This window comes from Ixodes scapularis, unplaced genomic scaffold, assembly GCF_016920785.2.
Source record: "Ixodes scapularis isolate PalLabHiFi unplaced genomic scaffold, ASM1692078v2 PGA_scaffold13__105_contigs__length_92229423, whole genome shotgun sequence".
Lineage (NCBI taxonomy): Eukaryota > Metazoa > Arthropoda > Arachnida > Ixodida > Ixodidae > Ixodes > Ixodes scapularis.
Genome location: NW_024609839.1, coordinates 8764971 through 8786141, shown reverse-complemented (window position 1 = coordinate 8786141; position 21171 = coordinate 8764971). Strand labels below are relative to the sequence as shown.

At 47.3% G+C, this 21171-nt stretch overlaps 1 pseudogene; it reads right to left on the bottom strand.

Moving 5' to 3' along the window:
* Nucleotides 1-17830: 17830 nt before the first annotated feature.
* LOC115313019 lies at nt 17831-20772 on the bottom strand (annotated as a pseudogene).
* Nucleotides 20773-21171: the final 399 nt, after the last annotated feature.

Below are 21171 nucleotides of genomic sequence, written 5' to 3'. Positions count from 1 at the left end.
GCAATGCAGAGTTCTGAGTGTGTACTGTAAATATATGTGTATGCTGTAAATAAAATGTACCTACCTTTCTGTCAGAAGCAATTACAAATTTCAAAGTAATGGCATTACTTTTCAAAAGTAATTGTAATGTAATGTCATTACTTATGAACTTCGGTAATTTGTAATGTAATTTAATTACATTTTTACATTTTGTAGGAAAGTAATTAGTAATGTAATTTAATTACTTTAGAAAAGTAATTTAGCCATCTCTGTTCTCTACCTACGTTCTTGCGGTTTCGCATTCAGCGTTTTTTCGCCCCTCTTGAAAGTTTCCACTTAACTTTTTTTTTATGAGTGCTGTGTACCCTTTTTGTGTTATCTTCCATTCTGAGAAACAAGGCTGGTAAGTGCCTGCCATTCAAGCTGCTCTGCTCGATATTCACGGAAAACGAAGGAGGTGAAGGACGTCGAACGACCCTCGACGCGATTTTGCGAACATTGTTCTCCCCTCCCTCACAGATAATCCGCGTAGAATCCTCAGTCATCTCCAAAAATAGTTGTCCGGGTTGGGGTGGGAAACGGGTGATACCCCTGTCAGACGGCAGCTAAAATGGCATTTACGCCAAATGACATTCAGGTTTTCAAATGACATTCATGATGGGACCTGCCAGACGACAACTAAAATGACATTTAAGTGATGTCTATTACAATTGCGATCGCAAATTCGTCTCGTGCACATAGAACACGTTTTCGTCAATAAACAATTTTAACACGGCAAAACACTTGTTTTTGTGTGTGTTGTCTGCTGGGACAAGAAAATATAACAAAAAACTGGGATAGAAAGTTGCGCTCACTAGTTTCTGACGAAAAAATAAAGCGAAGCGTGGGGCGAAATCCATTAGCCAACCTAACGTCGTCATAAGCCGATCCGTAAGCCGAGCCTCCCGCGCTCCGCCACTACAGCTGACAGCTTGCTCGCACAGTTCTTTCGTTAATTTCGGTAGTGCTTGCTTGCTCTGGCTGTCCCTCACGCTCGATCTTCGGCTGCCGTGTTCACTTCTACGTCTGCGAGGGATCTTGAATGCCGTATTGCGCTTCCGCCGTCACTATCACGGCGGTATGGATTGATCTTGGTTCGAGCGTCTCCGGCTGTTGAGAAGGCCGTCCATCATCTTCGTCGTAGACGCATTCCGCGAGCTTCGGTTTGAAGACAGGCTACCGTACCTACTAACGTACTGCGTCTTCAAGCAGGCGTTTGGCTGATGTCGGCGACGTGATCAGGCACCTTGTGAATGTGTGTCGGTGTTACATAGAGTGCTTGGTTCGCCAGGTGACTTGCGTGCACCTAACCACCCCAGTGACAAAGTGAGTCGGCGCTGGAAAGCTATACTCTCCTGCGGAGGACAGAACCGTCGCCAACTTGCTCGTCGTGAGGCAAACCACTGCCAAGTGATCGCACCCCTCCGACGTGACTGGCCGAAGATCTTGAGCGCCGCCGCGACCGCTGAACGGTTAAACACACACGGGATAACCGAACTGCCCCAGGACTCCCTCAGGTCATAGGGAATCGCTGTAGGAATGCCACCTGGGACATCAAGTTTCAGCACCAGCGGCTACCAAAGCACAATAAATATAGTAAGTACCCTTTTTTGCGAAAACCAAGAAAAAAAGAAAAAATGTTTGAACTAGTAGATACAATATCCCTACATGTTTTTTTAGCTCTTAGAAAATGCAGGCAATCTTGTTTCAAACTCACAAAATTAAAAAGATAAAAAAAAATCACTTGTCTTCCTTTTACTGAATGTCACTCGAAACTAACTGATATAGCTCCTGTCAGCATTCTAAAGTTATTCGTTAACTCGTTTTAATGTGAATAAAACAACTGGATTGATCATCTTCCCAATTGTGCATCTTTGATGAGGTGAAAATGACTGAATAACTGTTTCTAAATACGAGACAAGAGTGCCAGCTTCTAGCACTGTAAATACTATGTTTCGAAGCTATAGAATGATTGCCATTCTGTCAAGTTTCCAAGAAATGTTCCAAGCTAGCTGTGTGGTGAAATTTTGACTGCTCTGCTTCCCCATTGAATCTACAATTTTGAGAATAATATGTCTAAGGTGTAAGATATTTTATGCCTAGAGGACTGATGCATCTGTTGCAATGTTTCTATCCAACTACAGTGATTCCTCTGGCTCTCCTAGACCACTGCTACCAGTTCCAGTATCTCAATGTTGGGATGCTGAGGCAGTTTCGTGACCATCTTCCGGAGGTTGGCACTGGCTAGCACTCGGGAAGCAGTGACGCCCCAGGCACATATGGCCACAGTCAATGGGACCGCCGTGTCCCCACGGATCCTGTGTAACCAAGTGTTCCTGATAGCATCCAACATGCTCGAACCTTGCCCAACCCAGGACATCATCTTGCAGGGAACGGCACGTCGATCAGTCAATTCCGTATGTGCAATGACCCTCCCAGACTTCTCAGCATCACTCCCAACTTCTTGTAGTGATGGATAAATTTCAGCCTACTACTGACTTGGAGAATTAGAGTGGATACAGGGGCTATGGTTTCATTTACTTCATGCGCAAGTGAAGCTGAAGCTATGAGCATGAGCATGTTGCCCTGAACGATGCTAACACTACATGACCGTGCATGCTTGGTAGCGACATTGAAAGCCTGGATCTTGCACTTAAAATGAAACGAAATCTTGCGTCGTGAGTGTTGTGTGTGCATCTGGCATCATCGGCGAGTCGGCAGAAGTCAAGCCAAGGCGAGTCAAGCTGGTGTTACCGAACCGTTTGTCATTCTGGGGACTCGTCGTAAACCACGTGTCTCTTGTCTAACTCCTCTTTTCTGCACGGCCAAGTCGGCCGCCTGAATAAAGCTTTGGGCAACAACGAGAATGAAGAAATTCAAACTCCGAGGCACGCAACCACACTTTTTTGAGCAACGACAGCTTCGTGGCAACTTGACAACGACGAGAGCATATGGCGAAAAAAGGCGAGCCTAACGTTGTCATCAAAGGGCGGCTGAGACATCTCGAAGAGTTCGACCCAAAAAGATTGAAACATGGCCCCTGTATCAGGAGCGACTAAACGTTTTCTTCATTATACTCAACATCGTCGAGGAGTCCCCAATATGCGCAGTCCCGTGTAGCGTTTGTGGACCGACAATCTACTCCGTCGTATGCTCGTTGTGTGTGCCAGTGGACTCCCTAGGCGGACATTGTGTTGGAGCTCACCGCCCACTTCACACCGTGCCTGTCAGTGATTGTTCAGTGCTTTGCGTTTCATAAGTGCAGCCAGCAGCTTGGAGAAAGCATCTCGAATTTCGTCTCCGCCCCACGCCGCTTCTTCGAACACTGCAACTTTGGTGAGACCTTGTCAGCCATGCTATGGGACCGTCTGGTGTGTGGTGTCCTGGACAAAAGGGTGCAGCGTCGTCCGCTGGGCAAACCAGTGCTGGAGCTCAAAAAGGCGTTTGAGGCTGCAGATCCTTTGCCTTTGTAGGATTTGCAGCAACGACATTGATTTCCGTCAACAGCTTAAAGGGGCACTCAAGTGGATTCTGAGATCGTCTATTTATTGGCATAACTCAATCTATGGGCTTTAAGCATTCTAAAAAACCCAAGATAGCATTCAAGGGCAGCCGATTTTCATAGTAAAAATCCAATTAAAGATTGTGGCACGCCACCTTTTCTGTGCCGTAGCGCAGAACACCAGGGGGGGACACCGGACGGGAAGGCAGCATGGGAAAGCACTCGACAGCCAGTCACAAGTGACGGCTTCTCGGCGGACTGATTTTTCAAAGGCGCACATGTTTGAAAATTTAGTGTGCCGGGAAGCCATTATTCGTAATTGGCTGTCATGTGCCCTCCCCTGTTGCCTACCCGTCCGATGGCACCCTCTGGCGTTCTGCGCCACAGCGCAGAAAGGAGGGCATGCCGCAATTTTTAATAGAATTTTAAATAGCGAGATTGACCGCCCTTGTATGTAATTTCGGGTTTCTTAGGATGCTTAGAGTCCATAGATTGAGTTATGACATAAAATAGACGATCTCAGAATCCACCTGAGTGCCCCTTTAAGAAGATGACCGCCTTCTTTATTGAAAGTAGCTACCCACTCAGCGTTCTGTGCAGTGCGAGCAGTCGCGTCTCTAACATTTCGCGACACAACGCTCTATTTCCCCAACCAAGATCTAAACCACCATGCAACACCCTCATCATCACGTTCCATCCCTCCATACCCAGGCTCAGCAGACTAATCATCGAGACCACTTTCCACCTGGTAGACTCTACAGTTATCTCTAAAGCACCCGCCCTAACGTCCTATCGAAGCACAACTTACGATCCCTTCCAGTATGCAGCAACCACTCCGAAACCCCCTCATCTTCACGTTCCATCCCCCCATACCCAGGCTCGGCAAACTAATCATGGAGACCACTTCCCACCTCATAGACTCTACTGTTATTTCTAAAGCACCCACCCTAACTTCCTATCGACAGCCCATCTTACGATCCCTTCAGTATGCAGCAACCACTCCGAAACCCCCTCATCTTTACGTGCCATCCCTCCATACCCAGGCTCGGCAAACTAATCATGGAAACCACTTCCCACCTCGAAGACTCTACAGTTATTTCTAAAGCACCCGCCCTAACTTCCTATCGAAGCCCAACTTACGATCCCTTCCAGTATGCAGTAACCACTCCGAAACCCCCTCATCTTTACATTCCATCCCTTTGTACCCAGGCTCGGCAAACTAATCCTGGAAACTACTTCCCACCTCAAAGACTCTACAGTTATTTCTAAAGCACCCGCCCTAACTTCCTATCGACAGCCCAACTTACGATCCCTTCCAGTATGCAGCAACCATTCCGAAACCCCCTCATCTTTACGTTCCATCCCTTTGTACCCAGGCTCGGCAAACTCATCATGGAAACCACTTCCCACATCAAAGACTCTACAGTTATTTCTAAAGCACCCGCCCTAACTTCCTATCGACAGCCCAACTTACGATCCCTTCCAGTATGCAGCAACCATTCCGAAACCCCCTCATCTCTACGTTCCATCCCTCCATACCCAGGCTCGGCAAACTTATCATGGAAACCACTTCCCACCTCAAAGACTCTACAGTTATTTCTAAAGCACCCGCCCTAACTTCCTATCGACAGCCCAACTTACGATCCCTTCCAGTATGCAGCAACCATTCCGAAACCCCCTCATCTCTACGTTCCATCCCCCCATACCCAGGCTCGGCAAACTAATCATGGAAACCACTTCCCACCTCAAAGACTCTACAGTTATTTCTAAAGCACCCGCCCTAACTTCCTATCGACAGCCCAACTTACGATCCCTTCCAGTATGCAGCAACCATTCCGAAACCCCCTCATCTCTACGTTCCATCCCCCCATACCCTGGCTCGGCAAACTAATCATGGAAACCACTTCCCACCTCAAAGACTCTACAGTTATTTCTAAAGCACCCGCCCTAACTTCCCATCGACAGCCCAACTTACGATCCCTTCCAGTATGCAGCAACCATTCCGAAACCTCCTCATCTTTACGTTCCATCCCTCCGTACCCAGGCTCGGCAAACTAATCATGGAAACCACTTCCCACCTCGAAGACTCTACAGTTATTTCTAAAGCACCCGCCCTAACTTCCTATCGACAGCCCAACTTACGATCCCTTCCAGTATGCAGCAACCATTCCGAAACCTCCTCATCTTTACGTTCCATCCCTCCGTACCCAGGCTCGGCAAACTAATCATGGAAACCACTTCCCACCTCGAAGACTCTACAGTTATTTCTAAAGCACCCGCCCTAACTTCCTATCGACAGCCCAACTTACGATCCCTTCCAGTATGCAGCAACCATTCCGAAACCCCCTCATCTTTACGTTCCATCCCTCCGTACCCAGGCTCGGCAAACTAATCATGGAAACCACTTCCCACCTCAAAGACTCTACAGTTATTTCTAAAGCACCCGCCCTAACTTCCTATCGACAGCCCAACTTACGATCCCTTCCAGTATGCAGCAACCATTCCGAAACCCCCTCATCTTTACGTTCCATCCCTCCATACCCAGGCTTGGCAAACTAATCATGGAAATCACTTCCCACCTCAAAGACTCTACAGTTATTTCTAAAGCACCCGCCCTAACTTCCTATCGACAGCCCAACTTACGATCCCTTCCAGTATGCAGCAACCATTCCGAAACCCCCTCATCTTTACGTTCCATCCCTCCATACCTAGGCTCGGCAAACTAATCATGGAAACCACTTCACGCCTCGAAGACTCTACAGTTATTTCTAAAGCACCCGCCCTAACTTCCTATCGACAGCCCAAGTTATGATCCCTTCCAGTATGCAGCAACCAGACCACAAAGCCTCAGACGTTGCTCCCTGGTACCACGCCGTGCGGCACTCCAACATGTCTTGCGTGCAAACACACCGGCCCTCCTTACAACCTGCCAATGAGAATTCCTCCGGCCCTTCAAAAGTGTCACAAATATTAGATAATGCTGCTCTCCAGCTAGTGAAGGCACATCTAAGATATCATAATGACCACTGTGCCCAGTTACGCCAAACGCTCACCGTCGCAAAGACTCCTCAAGTCCCTTGACTCATCTTTCGATTCACACTCATGCAAACTTGTTGACCAAATTCTGGAAGTCAACTCATATCTCTATGCCGATGGTCTCACCTGTAAATCAAGGAAACTATACACTCTTTTGCCCCGAAATGATGAGGCTGCCGTCCAACGCATTGGTGATGTCGCCATACGAGACGATTTACCCCTCACTGCCCCTGAACACGTTATCTTATCGAAGGGCTTGTCCTTCGTTCCTGCACTTCAAAGCCGACCTTACCCTTTTTTGTTTTTACATGTGAACAGCAAACAATTCTTCTGATGCCTACTTTTAGATGCCCACTTCACCGAGCATCCGTCTAACTTTAATCGCACCATGTTCGACACCATTAACCCAAAGATTACTATCCGGACCCTGCTTCCCGCCAAACACCCTGAAACTGACAGGTCAATCAAAGCATGTCGTAGCATTCTTGCCAACTCCTCTAGCAAACTAATCTCTAAATACCGCAACGCAACCCCACAAGATGTTACTGCTCTAAACTCCCTTCGAAACCGCACTAACCTCGTAACCAAGCCAGCCAATAAGGGTGGAAACGTGGTGGTCTGCACTCTGTAACGCCTACCCCTCCCTCAAGTTTACCTCACTGATATCGAAATGCGCTGTCAACTTCCTAGACTTAAAAGTCACTAGTGACGGTCACAGGTTCCACACCTTTGTGCACTATAAACCCACTGACAGCCATAGCTACCTTCTTTACTCCTTGATCCATCCTAGATCCCAAATCAACTCTATTCCCTTCTCACAATTCCTTCGCCTCCATAAGATTTGCAACGACGAAATCGATTTTCGTCTTTAAGACGATGACCGCCTTCTTTACTGAATGAAGTTACTTACTCGACTTTCTGCGCAATGCAAGCAGTTGCTTCTCCAACATTTCGTGGCACTGCTACTGCGACTCGCATCTTCCGAGTGCTTTAGTGGGGCATGTCGGGGTGCTTCAACGAGCCGAAACAGCTTCTATGGCTATGTAGCCTTTTCCTTTTCACACTTGTCAGCTCAGCTGCACATTACTGTTTGTGCCGGCCCTTATACCACTGCTTCGTCGGCCTGTTCTGGTACTTGTGGCACCATCACTGACATCGCCACTAGTCTCAGGTATCTTGGGGTCAATACCAGTGACAGCCTTGATGCTGGCTATTGGACTGTCATCGTCAGCCTCACACAATTATTTTATTGCTGCTTTTCTAGAAGGTACCTCACCCAGGTTGCTTTCTGCGATACTTTTACACTGCACGTCTGAAAACAAGTGAGGAGAATGTCACAAAAGTGGCCATGACTGCAAGAAACTGCCACTTATTTAGAGACAGTGATCCCGGGAACTTGTAGATTCCTTTGTACTGCAGCCAGCTCACTACTTTGCCTACTTCTATGGTGGCCCCCAGCAGCAGATGTTTTCTGGAACACGTAAATATCTCAAGTAGCAACTGTGCAGCAACTGTATTCAATGTATATATGCAATGCATTATTAAACAATTTTTAGGATGTTTTGGAATAAAATTGTGCACGTATCATGTAAACACACGTAACATATTTCGCTTTGAAACAGTATGGGATTATCCAACATCAAAGAAAGCTAGAAATAGAAACATTGAGAGACTGACTTCACGCAGCATTTCTTTTTATTTCTTTCTGGAGGATGTCAATGGGAATGTAAAAGCCGGTCAAAAGTCAGGGTGACGAATACCTACACTACGTTTATTAGAACAGGGCATTTACAAGATTTGTACCACTTAAAGAAAAGTAAACTCTTTTTGTCGTATTGCATTCTTCCCAGAATCTCTACTTCGCGGCAGCCAAGTAAAGATTCAGTCAACTTCGCAAGCTGTTGCCAGAGCAACAAACGCGAAATTTAAAGCGCTGCTAGGCGAAGTCAGCTAGTATGAACCACGACCAAGCCGGCCGTGCAATGAACTCGTTCGAGGTACACTCGTTCGAGGTACGCAGTGCTGCGACGACCCACACACACAAAACGAATACTAGGCGGCCGTCCGCTCCGATAATTGTTTTGCGTGCTCCTGTTGGCTATGCCCACCGTTAAAGTTATATCTTACCCAAAAATGTTCCTTGAGGTTTCGGTATTGTGATGGAGCGCGACGTATATCTTGAGGAAACGGAGGGCTTCTCAAATCGCCCGTAGGCCGGTGCAGAACCCGCCGTTCCGCTTCTGCTACCGAAGACCATTCGAGGTGCTCGTCTCACATAGTTTGAGTACCGACGTCTCGCGGGACAGGTCGCCTTTTTTTGTCGGCAGGCGCTCCTTCCGATATCGTAAAAACGCGTAAATGAGGAGCGCATCGCAAGTGGAACCAACGAACCGAGAGCCGACCGAGGCGAGCACACCACAAGTTCAGCGGTTCAGAGCCATTAGGCCTACTGGGTAACTGGAGTCGTGAGTAGGTTAAACAATTAGGAACGTAAAGTGCGTGCGAAATACGCGTTAAAGAAATTATTTTCGTAATTAAAACGATGTAAAAATTGTTTCTGTAATATATGCCTTCTTTTTTTAAAACAATCCCGTAATATGTGTCGAGCGCTGCCATCGAGAGTACGCTTTGCGAGCCGTAAATGAGTTTGGGGAACTCTGTTTACCCGAAATGGCATTTAGGTTAAATGCCATTTGAGTTGCCGTGTGGCAGTGCCTAAATGACATTTACACTAAATGTCATTTGGTGTAAATGCCATTTTAGCTGCCGTCTGACAGGGGTATAAGTTGCATTCGTTTCGTTCGTTTGCCTTGGTGCTGTCGTAAAAAAAGGAAGCTCTCCCCAAAACGTGCCCAAAACGAAGTTATTATTGGATTCCGTCCGATCGTCAAGATGTGACTGTCGTCCACTGTGACTGTGTTATTTGAGATCTTGCTCAAATAAATTATTTTCGGATAACGCTGCATCGTGTGGTACGTACAATATATTGTTCGAATGTTAAAACTTGGTGAATTTTATGTCCGTGGCCTGTTCATCGGTAAACACGTTATTTGTGAGCGTGAGAAATGCACACCTTTCGGTTATCTTCTGTTGTAAATTATTTTCGACAGCTAAGCGCTTTTTCGTTTGACACGCGGTTAATTGGGCGGCGCCGTCAAAACTTATCGTAAAAAATAAAAACGACAACTAACATTCCAGTCGCATTTGTTCTGTCGCGCGCGAACCCCCAAAAAATAGTTTACAGTTTCTTTTTTTTGCTGTTGCTTTATTTTTTTTTTTTAATGTGGTACAATGCATTCTCCGTGTACTGGGGAAAACACATTCACCATAAAACACAAAATACAGCGGAAAAATATGAGAATTTAGCAACCAGCAGTGCTTGAAACTGCGCCTACGCAGGCTGCGCCCTGTCGAAATCACAGTCCACACGTTTAGGATTAGTAGGGACGCTGGTGACAGTCTAGCCCAGTGACTGGGCTCGAGGACGGTTTGTTGCCCCTGGGGTCGAGTGTTTCTTGGAAAGGTGTATAGGGACACCGTCTACCGTCGGTCATACGATACATGTCGCAAGTAAATTGGTGAGGAGGGGGTGATTTACATGGGAAAGGGTAAATTGCCGACTTAAAGGGGTACTCCGCCGATTTTTGAGCTACCTCAACTAACTATATTATCTGACTCCCCGGCCTTTGCCCTTTCTGGTATGCTATTTAGTATCGTGAAATTCATAATAGTTATTGCGAAATCGGCAAATGAAAATGATGCAAAAAAAAACATTCAAATATACCCGCACTTTTCAGGGCCGTGACGTCACTGGAAGTTTAGCTTGCCAGTCGGGCGAGCAGTCTAAAAAATAGAATATGCCAATCATTTGTACCGTGCTGGAGCGCGGGGACTGGAGCGAGCTTCCAAGGCATTCATTTGACACCATGAAACTGCTTCGAATCAGTTGGGAACAAATTCTGCAGTCCAAAGAGTGAACCCCTGCACTTCCAATGACGTCACTTTTTCATTGTTGCCAGTAGAGACTTTCAGTTTGAAAAACACGGTGAGGACTAAAATTGTAAATTCAATAACTTCGTGAAAAAAAAATTATTTTGACCTAATATTTGGGATACTATTTTGGCGATGTTGTTTGGCGAGTTTAGCAAAATTTCAAGCAAATCGGGGACCATGAAGAAATCGGCGGAGTACCCCTTTAAAGGGGCCCTCCAACAGTATTTGAGCGTCGACTTTTTTTTTTGCGGTTTCTACACGCTAGTGGTCCCGGAAACCCAGTGGACAACGAAAGAGTTTGAAAATATTAGCGCATCATATTTTAATTTGACAACTCGGAAACACCTCCTCCGACGGTGGCGCCGCGAGGTGCCGAATGCGCGCGCATAACGGCGCTCCCTTTCACAATACGTCACATTCTCTGGGTTTCGTGATTGGCGAGAGCCGTCCCAGGAATTTTGAAGCGAAATAAAGTATATCACACGTTAACCGTCGTTATTTCTCTAACAAGTCATTTTTATAGAGCTTATAAAGTTGCAAAGTAAAGTTCAAAAAGGGCGAAAACAACGCCTCGTCGCTCATGCGCGCCTCCCAGCGGCGTCCGCGACGTACCATCGCGAGCAGACGACAAGTGATCCGTGTAGTCAACGCGCATCGTATTTTCACTTGTGTGCCCCCGGTCCCGGTCAACTAAAAGCAGTAAGAGGAGCCAGGGGAACCCTTATTTTCTTTTAATGCTGTGACAGACTTTTCACTGTTCGAGTGAAGTGCGGCGACGGGATCCAGCTTTTGCCAAACGGGACCGCTCACCAGTTTATAGCTCCTACTCGCCGAGGTGGCTCCGGTGGCGGAGTTGCGGGAGACGAGTCTTCAGCGGCAGTCGAAGCGGACTGAGGCAGAGACGCGTCGCGGCGCATGCGTGGAGTGTCCTCGTGCGGCGCGACACCCAGCTCCGCACTCGAAAATCCGATAAGCCCGGTAAATTCATCAATGATGGCAACCCGATCCCAAAGCTACGATAGTTGCAGCTAGGCCTAATGGCCGACGAGCCGACCGGGCCGACGCTTTGCTCCAATCGCCCGGGCCGATGCTTTGCTCCCATTGGCCAAACGCTTTGCTCCAATCGCTATACTGTTTCATTTTACGTCATGAAGCGCAATGTTTTGCTTATTTAAAGTTGTTTTCTGCAATATTTAGTTTTCTAATAACTCACAAAATATTGCGAATTTCTGTAATATTTTTTTTCCTCGGTGTTCCTGCTTTCATGGAGCTCCGTTTCAGCGCCAACTTCAAACCGGTCAAAAAAGTGTTGGTGGGCCCCTTTAAGGGTCTACAAATGTAAAGATTGTAGAAATGGAGGTCTGGTTCAAGCATGAATGTTTTAAGGAATTGTTATTTAGCCCGTCGTGCAGACCGCATGGTATGGAATGTTTCGGTATACTAAAACAATTCAGATTCTAAAATGGATATCTGCAGAAAGGACTGTGGATAAAACTAACATTAGTTTTATTCCAAAACATTTACTTGGAAGCACACTAGTTTAAGTAATACGAGGCGTAGAAAGAGACATGCGCGTATTTCTAGTTCGTTACATTAAATTTTTTCCTGCATAATTCCTGCATATTCGTTGTCTATATAGGTATTTATTCATACAGGTTTTAATTCATTTGGAGACGCTTTCAAATAAGCATAATGAGCTGGAGTTCGATAGTCTCTACAAAGAACATATTCGTAATGTTGTTTCATTCTCAATTATCATCTCTATTCCAATGCGTACATGCAGTTATTTTTTTCAGCACTGCTTTCCCCAAATTTGAACAAAAAAGTAGCCTATTTTAAGTTATTTTCATTACAGGTCTCCGGCAAGACCCTATTTTTTCGCTGTAAGCTTTATAAGATTTTTGTGACTTAAAAAGAAACAAAACACGTAGTATTATGCGGCAAATATTAACAAAAACAATGGCACGTTTTGTGGACCGCATTGATAAAAAAACAGTTCCTGTGTTTTTTGTCTTTTCGGTTTTAAAAAGTGAGGCTTTTGTCGGAAACAGCAGGCCACGCAGTCGATGAACTAACTCACTAACAAAGTCGCATTTTTTTATGATGGCCAGATTCTAGCCTTGATACTTCACTACTCAGGAAGGTGCCAACTTCTCCCACAGTTCGCCGGTCTCATTCACTCTTTAATATATTTTTTTGTTCTTTACTTTTTTTACTTTCAGTGTCTTCCGGAGCCAAACTGTTTCTATGCTGTTGTGAACTAAACTGAGACGAATCATTCAATGTTAAAGAAAAGAAGAAAATTAATTCTACAAGTATCTAGTAAAACGTCTAGGTTACAAAGTAAAGAAGACCCGCCTAGATGCGCTTGAAAGCTACATTTCATTTTCAGACGCTCGAAGAAGCAAAGAGACAATTATCAGGGAACTAACTCATTCTCCGAGTTTTACCGAAAAGCCCTAAGCGTAACTTGGGAACGTGTGGTCTTGCGAGGTCGGTGAAGTCGAGTTGTTATTCGCTGTCAGACGCACGCCCCCCGAGCTTCTGCTTCTCTTCGCACCTCGCTTTAGTGCGGTAGGACTCCGTGGCGGGGGGTTCAAACTTGTTTCGGTGTGCGCAAGCGTAGGAGACCTAAACGATCTAGGTGTTGATACGTGCGGATATTGCTTTTTATGTGGACAAGCGAGCACGGTATTGAAGGAACAGGTTTCATAGAGCTCTTAGGCGAACGAGATTTGTTCTTACCTGTATATAAGAATTATATATATATATATATAATATGCATTATTTAATTATATTATATATAATATGTATCATAATATATTAGACGTATAAGACGTCTAACACAACATTAACATAATATTCTGTTTTCCTTATTTGTCATTCTGCAGCAAAGTACAGGACTCGTGACCTATCTGTTTTAACTCTCTTTTCTTTTTCACTCACTATCGTCCAGCTCGTTTGCACCTTCGCATTTAATTGCACTATAATAACTCTCTTCTTCACCCAGTTACCAAGTTTCACACTTTCTTAATCATGTCGCACGCCAGCGTCTACCTGATGATCAAAGCCTGTTAGGACGCACGTCATCTCACGTTGATGATATAACTTTACTTTTGCATCTTTGCTTGGACCAATGTTTTTTCGCCTTCCGTGGACAGACGTATCATCAGGTGAACGGGTGTACGATGGGAAGCCCGGTATCTGTCAGTGTTGCCAATCTCGCTATGGAGCATATTGAGGAGTAAGTGCTGAAAAAAGTTCTGTTCCCGGTCAAATTTTACCATCGATATGTGTATGACATTTTGGTCATTTTTTATAAAGGTCATGCCAACGATTTTCACCGAGAATTAAACAGTGTTCACGCCGCGATACAGTTTTCTTGCGAGGCAGAACAGCAAGACAAGTTGCGCTTCCTAGATGTATGTGTAATGAGGACAGGCAACCCGAACCACAGGATTGAACTGGGTGTGTACCGGAAACCATGCGAAGCAGATAATTTTTTGTATTTTGTCCCTTCACCCAGTGCAACACAAGAAATCAGTAGTGCGATAGTTTGTACGCAGATCCAATCACGTGCCATTGAACGAGCTCCATGGCGGAAATGAGATGACTCATTTACAGGAAGCTTTAAAGAAACGTCGCTACCCAAAGCGTTTTGTTGACGAGGTCAACAACCAAATGAAACAAAATGTCCAACCTAGCGAAAGGGAAAGAGATAAGAATGTAGTCTGCATCCTCTATGTTAAAGGAGCCTCCAAACCTCTCAGTCGCGCTTTGAGGCGCCTTGGCATTCGAACTGTTTACAGGCCATACAGAACGTTTGGAAATTCCATTTCCAAAACCAAAGAACTCAACCCCGGCGAACGTCCAGATAGGCGTTATCTACAAAATGCCCTGAAGTGACTGCCCAGCGTCCTACATTGGTGAAACCGGACATGAGGAGAAAAACCAGACTCAAAGAACACAAGTGTGACGTCACGTACACATCCCACGCGATGCGGCTGAAGCCTGAACTAGTGCACCATGCGTGGACAATGGGGAATTCTTTTGACTTTGCGGCCGTGACTACCTTGGCGAGGGAAGACAGATGGGGGCCCCGGACACTCCTAGAATCGTGGTTTGTCCGCAGGGACACATTCGCCTGTAATAAAAAACGCGGCCCGCTCCGCGAAGCTTATATGGACATTCCTGATAAATAGTGCTGACTTGAGGTTGAACCTTGCATTTGCTTTGTAACTACTGAAGATGCCTCCCGCATGGGAGGCGAAACGTCTAATGAAATTGTTTTTTCTGCTGTGCCAAGTCAGTGCTCTTATTTCAATTATGACGTCTCCCGGCTTTTGGAGTATTTTTGCATCTTTTTTTTTTCTCCTTCGTATCTTCCACGTCAGCCTTTTTTGTCTCTCCGGTGAACCGTTATCACACTTGCGGGCCAATATAATAAATTATTACGTTAATATGACAAAGACTTACCACGCAATCACCGTACAAGTAATAAACAGCCAATTAGGTACCAATATTACCCAATGAGATCAACCAGGAACCAATACCGCGAAACAAGCCATCAATTCGCACTTTCTACTGATTAGTCACCGACCCACGTCGCTGACGTCACGTCACATTGCTGATGCCACGCAAATGATTCGCCCTCAAAATAATGGGTTCCTACACATGCGCAGTGCTTAGAGCTTCTGCGGTAAAACGCGTTAGTATGTTGCCACCGGGAACGTGAGAACGGCAAAGAAGAGATTGTGCTGTCCCGCTTCCAGCACCGAGCTTTCTGACTCCAACAACGCTAGAGGAAGGACAACACAATCTCTCCTCTGCCGTATTTCATACCTTCCGCTGTGCTTTAAAGCAGAGCCGAAGGTATGATGCTCTTGATGGACGGCGGGCTCTCAATCTGCTTGCGCTGGGAGCAGATTGAGAGTCCACGGTTACACCCTGTCTCGTTGTGACTTGGAAAATTCTGAATGCTACGCACCACATCGCGTGCCGACGGCTTCCATATTCGCTACGTATACGAGCGCAATGCACATATACTGAAGGATGAGGCAGCGAAAAGTAGAACACTTCTTCGCAGTAAAAGCGCACTCCGGCGATGCGTAGTCACGTGTCTTACTACATTTTTTCGATTGGCTCGCAGGAATCGTAGTTTCCGCCGTACTGGCATGTTATACGCCCCATAGAGTTATTATAATGTACGCTAGAGGTTCAACTGGCGCTAGTGTCTATGCGACTTCCGTGACGCAAATTGAAGCAGACAGCAACCAGTCTACTTTTGCGGTGCTCCTGTGCATTCCTATGGGAAAACGCGCGTGCATTTTGTCTCTTCGCCGGAAAATAACACGGAACACTTCGGTTATAGTATCTGTCTTAATTAGCATTGTGAAAGTGTAATTGCTTCAGTTAACGCATTTTTCTTCATCAGTGAGTGATGTTTAACCTCGCTACATTTCAGTCCCAAACGTGTGTTCCGCAGTAGTAGCGACGATTCAAAGCAAAATTACAATCAAAAGGAATATGGAGTGGGTTCAACGCTCCCCAGCATTCCGGTGACGCTTATATATATTTATAATGCCAGTCCTGTAACTATATGAAAATGACCCCGTCGTGCATGAGCGGATAAGAAAATTCAAAACGTAGATAATCAAGTAAGTGGGGTGTGAAAGGTGTCTCTTGGTATTGTTTTCTCTGCCCGGCAGCTTTTATCGGGCAGTTGTTCTCAAAGATTTCGAACGTGCGGGTGATATGTTGAACGTACGAACAAACATCAAACATTGCAGAAAGAATAAAGTGGTACTTGCTTATTTCAAATCGGAATATATTACGTGACCTTCAATTTATTTCGATCGTACATGCACGGGTAGTTACTGATCCAGTGTTACTTCGTAGTTCTTGCCGTCCATCTCCCTTTATTTCCAGATGTTCTTCGTTCGTCTGGCACGTATATCCCTCATGCTGATAAGCGCCGACGTCGTGTTCGCACTGACAGTGTCCGACAGTGCACATAAATACACGTACGGAGCCGTTTTAGCACCGTTTTTAATCCGACCAATTTGAAAGAAAAACGCCGTAACTGACCAATTATCTCGCCGGCCTGACTGAGAAATGTTCCAAGCTACTTAGTACGTACGAATTATTCAGGATATTTGCTCTTGTAATCGAGCGCAGGGAGAAAATGCGCCCACTTTTTCCCATAGAAATGCATTACCGGAAGTCAATTTTCGACTCGTTGCTGTCCGCTTCAGTTTGCGTCAGCACACTAGCGCCGCTTGAACCTCTAGCGTATATTATAATAACTCTATGATACGCCCACGACTTCTTGGCCTGCCCAGCATTTTTTGCTTCAGACACCAGGCTTAGCGGCGTCACGGAAATAATAGCTTATATTTCAACAATGGAGCCGCCACTTCCAGGCATACCCAACGTTTTTTGCTTCAGTCCTTAAATGGGCCCAATCCAAACAGCATTCCGGTCGCCTATAGAAACGGTGACTTGGTGTATAGGGGGAGCGATGATGTTCTTTCTTCGAGATTGCGCCGGAACTTGACGACGGAGGCAACTGATGGTCGCTGACGGAAAAGTAAAGCAGACAATACTTCGAGGATAGGAAAAAAGAAAAGACGTATATTTACAAGCGAAGCTATTTTCCCAATCCACACAAAAGGTCCCCCTCGTGCCCTCCTTTCGTCCTCTTCTTCTTCTCTTCTCAAATGTCCCCTGCACCAGCCCGCACGAGCGCCGCCAGTCCACCGACACACAGGGGCACAGGTGCAAACGCAAACACGCACAGAAAAGAAAACGAAACTGAGTCCCGTTCCCGCGTCCATTCACGGCGATGGCGGGGCCGATTCTCACACCTCCCGACTAAGTATATTTTTTAGACCCCAAATGTCAAAAATAATATATACCATCCAAACTCAAACGCGCACGCATATCAGTCACACCTTGCACGGAGTTCGTGACTTAAACCGTAAGAATCCAAACTATAAAAGAAATTTACACCAATATGCAAATCACGCGCTAGTAAAGTGATTATTAGTGTGCTCGCCAAGGCTCCAATGCTATCGTGACTAGCCTCGTGTCCGCGCTCGTAATATACACATACTCAAAACAGGTACTAAAAATGTATCGTTACGTGTATAAGGTACACATACGTGATTAATAAAAAAGAAATTATTAACAGAACAAGTGTTTTCGTTGTCCTTTCTCGCGATGAACTTTAACACATCTAGTTTAGTCATTAAAATATTTCAAAGGATGCCTTTACACTGTTTAACAGAACTTTCTAACACGCCCTTGGATAATCTCGCCGTCGGCGTACAGCCACGACTCGGTCTCGTCAAGGACCCCCCGGAAAGCCTCCTTTTCGGAGGGCATCACGAACGGCTGGTAGCGGTCCGACAGGTGGTCCCGCTTCTCTTACACATACTCCTCCACCGCGTTCTTTGGCGTCGACCCGCTCCTTCTTGATGCGGTTCGTGGCTACGTTTACATGAATGTGACAGAGGCGCATCGGATCCAGTTAGCGAATCGGATCCACTTCAATCACTACGTTTACATGAATTGGGATCGATCAGTAGCGGCACCTCGTGTCGAAGGATCACCACACAAACCTCGGGAAATTCAGATTGTTCCCGAGGTGCCCGGTTTGCCTAGCGGCATGTAAAGCAAAGCTCCCGTATTCCTCACTCGAGCACTTGATCCTATCCGCTAGCGTATACGTAGAGAGTCTCGATTCCGATTGACCATCTCAAACCACCCCGTCCCAGCGGATCGGATCGGATACGATCCGATCCGATCCGAGTTGTTTACATGGACCGACTCGATTCGTTAACTGTATCAAATGCGCTGCAGTCGCATCCATGTAAAGGTAGCCCGTGTGGACCATTTGGGCCTCGCACTCTACAAGCTGGTCCAGCTCAAAGGCGCTCAGCTGCGGCACCCGGACTTCAACAGGGAGCTCCGTGGCCTTGGCCTGCTTCTCTTTTGGGACGGGCCTGTCCTCCTTCTTGACGGGCTCGCCCTCGGCCACTTTGTAGGGGTCTTCTCCCTCGGTCGGGAGTGCCTCTTCGACACTCGTCGCCCCCGCCGCCGCTAGGTCGCCATCCTTTGCACAGCCAGCACTTGCCTGTCGACCGTCGGTATAGTGGTCCACGGCCGAGACGGGCACCACCGAGAAGATGCCGCGCAGATTGAGACGCACTTTCATTTTGATCTTGGACGCCTCGCTCAAGGCCGCGGAGACAACCTTGTTCACCGTGAAGCTGCCCAGTTGCAGGTGGAGGTGGGGCACCGCCGCCTCCTGCGGGTATACCTGGCCTCGAGGTTGAAGGGCTTGCTTAGGTAGACGGTGTGCATCTTGCTGACGGGCAGCTGGTGCCAGCGGGGGAACATCTCTGCCCGGCTGTCCTCTCCCTTTTCCGGATCGCACCACAGCTCGATGGGGTCGGGCTGGGCGTCCACCACCGCAAAGTTCCGTACGTTGAAGATGGGTGATAGCATGGCACACTGCAGAACGCATTTCCGGACCACCACCTCTTCCTGAGTGAATGTTTTCAAGGGCTCCCGTTGGAACACCTTGCGGACCAGCTGCTTGAACGCCGGCACCCGGGTGCCGCCAACCGACGTGCCCCACCGACTCCCCGTCCGTCCACCGCAGCCATGGTCACCGTCAGCGCTCACAGCATGGCGCGCTTGGCACGAGCTAACAGCTCGGTGGACATCGCCTCAAAGGCCTCCAGCTTCATCTTGCCCGGAACGTCCGGGTCGTTCTTGAAGCACTCGATGTTGAGCAGCAAGTCGTGCGGGTTGGCACTTACCTGCTGCTTGAGCTTCTCGCAGTCGGTGATGAAGCACATGAGGGCGTGCCGGTTGGTGGCCACGTCCAGCGTGTAGCGCTCCTTGAACTCCTGGACGAATTGGGGCATCGTCAACTTGATTATAATGCAATTAAATGCAAAGGTGCAAGCAGCTTGCTCTCACCTTTGCATGTAATTGCATTATAATCGACCTCTTAAATTGTAAGCTTCACCCTGGTTGGTGTTAGACTGGTGGCGGCTGATAAAACCCGTTTGCTCTACTGACGTCTAACCCCTGGTTAGCTGAGTTGGTAGAGCGCTCCACCTGTAATGGAGGGGTCCCGTGTTCAATACTCGAACCAGGCGGATTTTTTTGGTCGCGCACCAGTCACCTAGCTGTGTTTGGAGATTTGTGTTTCTCCTTTGTCCCCCTTGTTCCCCCTCTCCAGGGATTAGTTTTATCATCAAGATGTTGGAAGCGCGGCCTCCGACTCCATCGAAGGTAGTGACCAGCATCTTGAACTGGTTCTTGTTGAAGGCCACCCGCACCACCTGGAGCGGCGAGTGGCCCATGTCCACGAAGGCCACTTCGCGCAGCTTGTCCTCGGGCAGGTTGTTCTTGTAGAAGCCGAAGCTGAGCGCCACAGGCGTTGTCACCGACCTCACCACCTTCGTCAGTAAGCGCGTCTTCAGCTTACAGACCACCGGTGGCAAGTCGACCCTCCAGCAAGCCAATTTTAGGCTGTCGTAGTCATCGGGCGTCAGCAGCACCAATTTGTCGGCGGTGTTCTATAAACGTCGGAGGAAAAATGCAGGCGTCCGAACCAGAGCTTTGGCTAGAGTCAACTTCATTATGTTTATTTTCCTGGCTCCCAAGCCACGAGCGCTGGGAGAGGCTGGCGCTCGTGAGAACCAGCATTGCGATGAAGTAGCTGAGAGGGTCGACGGTCGCCCATCTCCTCAGTGTTCAGGAGCTGCTGTAGCCTTGAAGCCTCTGACTCCGTCTTCCTAGCGAGGATCGTCCGCTTGATGTAGTCGTAGGCGTCGTCGGGAGGGGGAGACGCCAGTACCTCGTCAAGCTCATCAGCCACCTCTGGGGGAGAGCAGAAACCGTTAACCAATTGTTCAGTGACGGCGCATGAGAGTGGCACCTCTCGAGGAACGTACTCACTGTAGCTTGTGGGAAGAGTAATCGGTATATGGCGCAGAACGGCGCTCACGCTGTCACCGAACGCCCCAGTCAATGTCACTCTTCCGGACAACCCCTTCATTTCCGGCGCCACCCCATCACGCACTACGCTAATCTCCGCTCCGGAATCGACAAATCGCCTGCACCATCCTAGGGCCGCATTTCACCTCTTTTTTCCGCAACTCAGCGCGTGTACCTTTCTGATTGACATTTATATCCTGGGACATACTCTGCTGAGATGATGTTAAATTTGTTGAGATGTTATCCAACTCGGAGTTATCTCTTTGTCCTCCATATGCCGTCTTCCATGGACAGTCTCGAGAAAAGTGTCCATTCCCTTGCAGCTGAAACACTTCACCCGAGAACCGTTAGCTTTAGTGCCCTGCCTTGGGTTCTCGCGTTTCTCCTCGAGAGAAGTGGCCTCTGTTGTGTTGCACGCGCGCCTCTTAAAGCCTGACGGGTGATCTCGCTTTTTGAGTCGCTCGCCCTCGTCGAAACCGTCAGCCAGTGTCGCCACCTCCAAGGGTTTCAATCAATCTCCCACCTCCACCTCGTTGAAGGTTACATATGCCTGCATGTCAGTGGGCAAGGAGTCCTTGATGCGATCGGATATCATCAGTTCGATT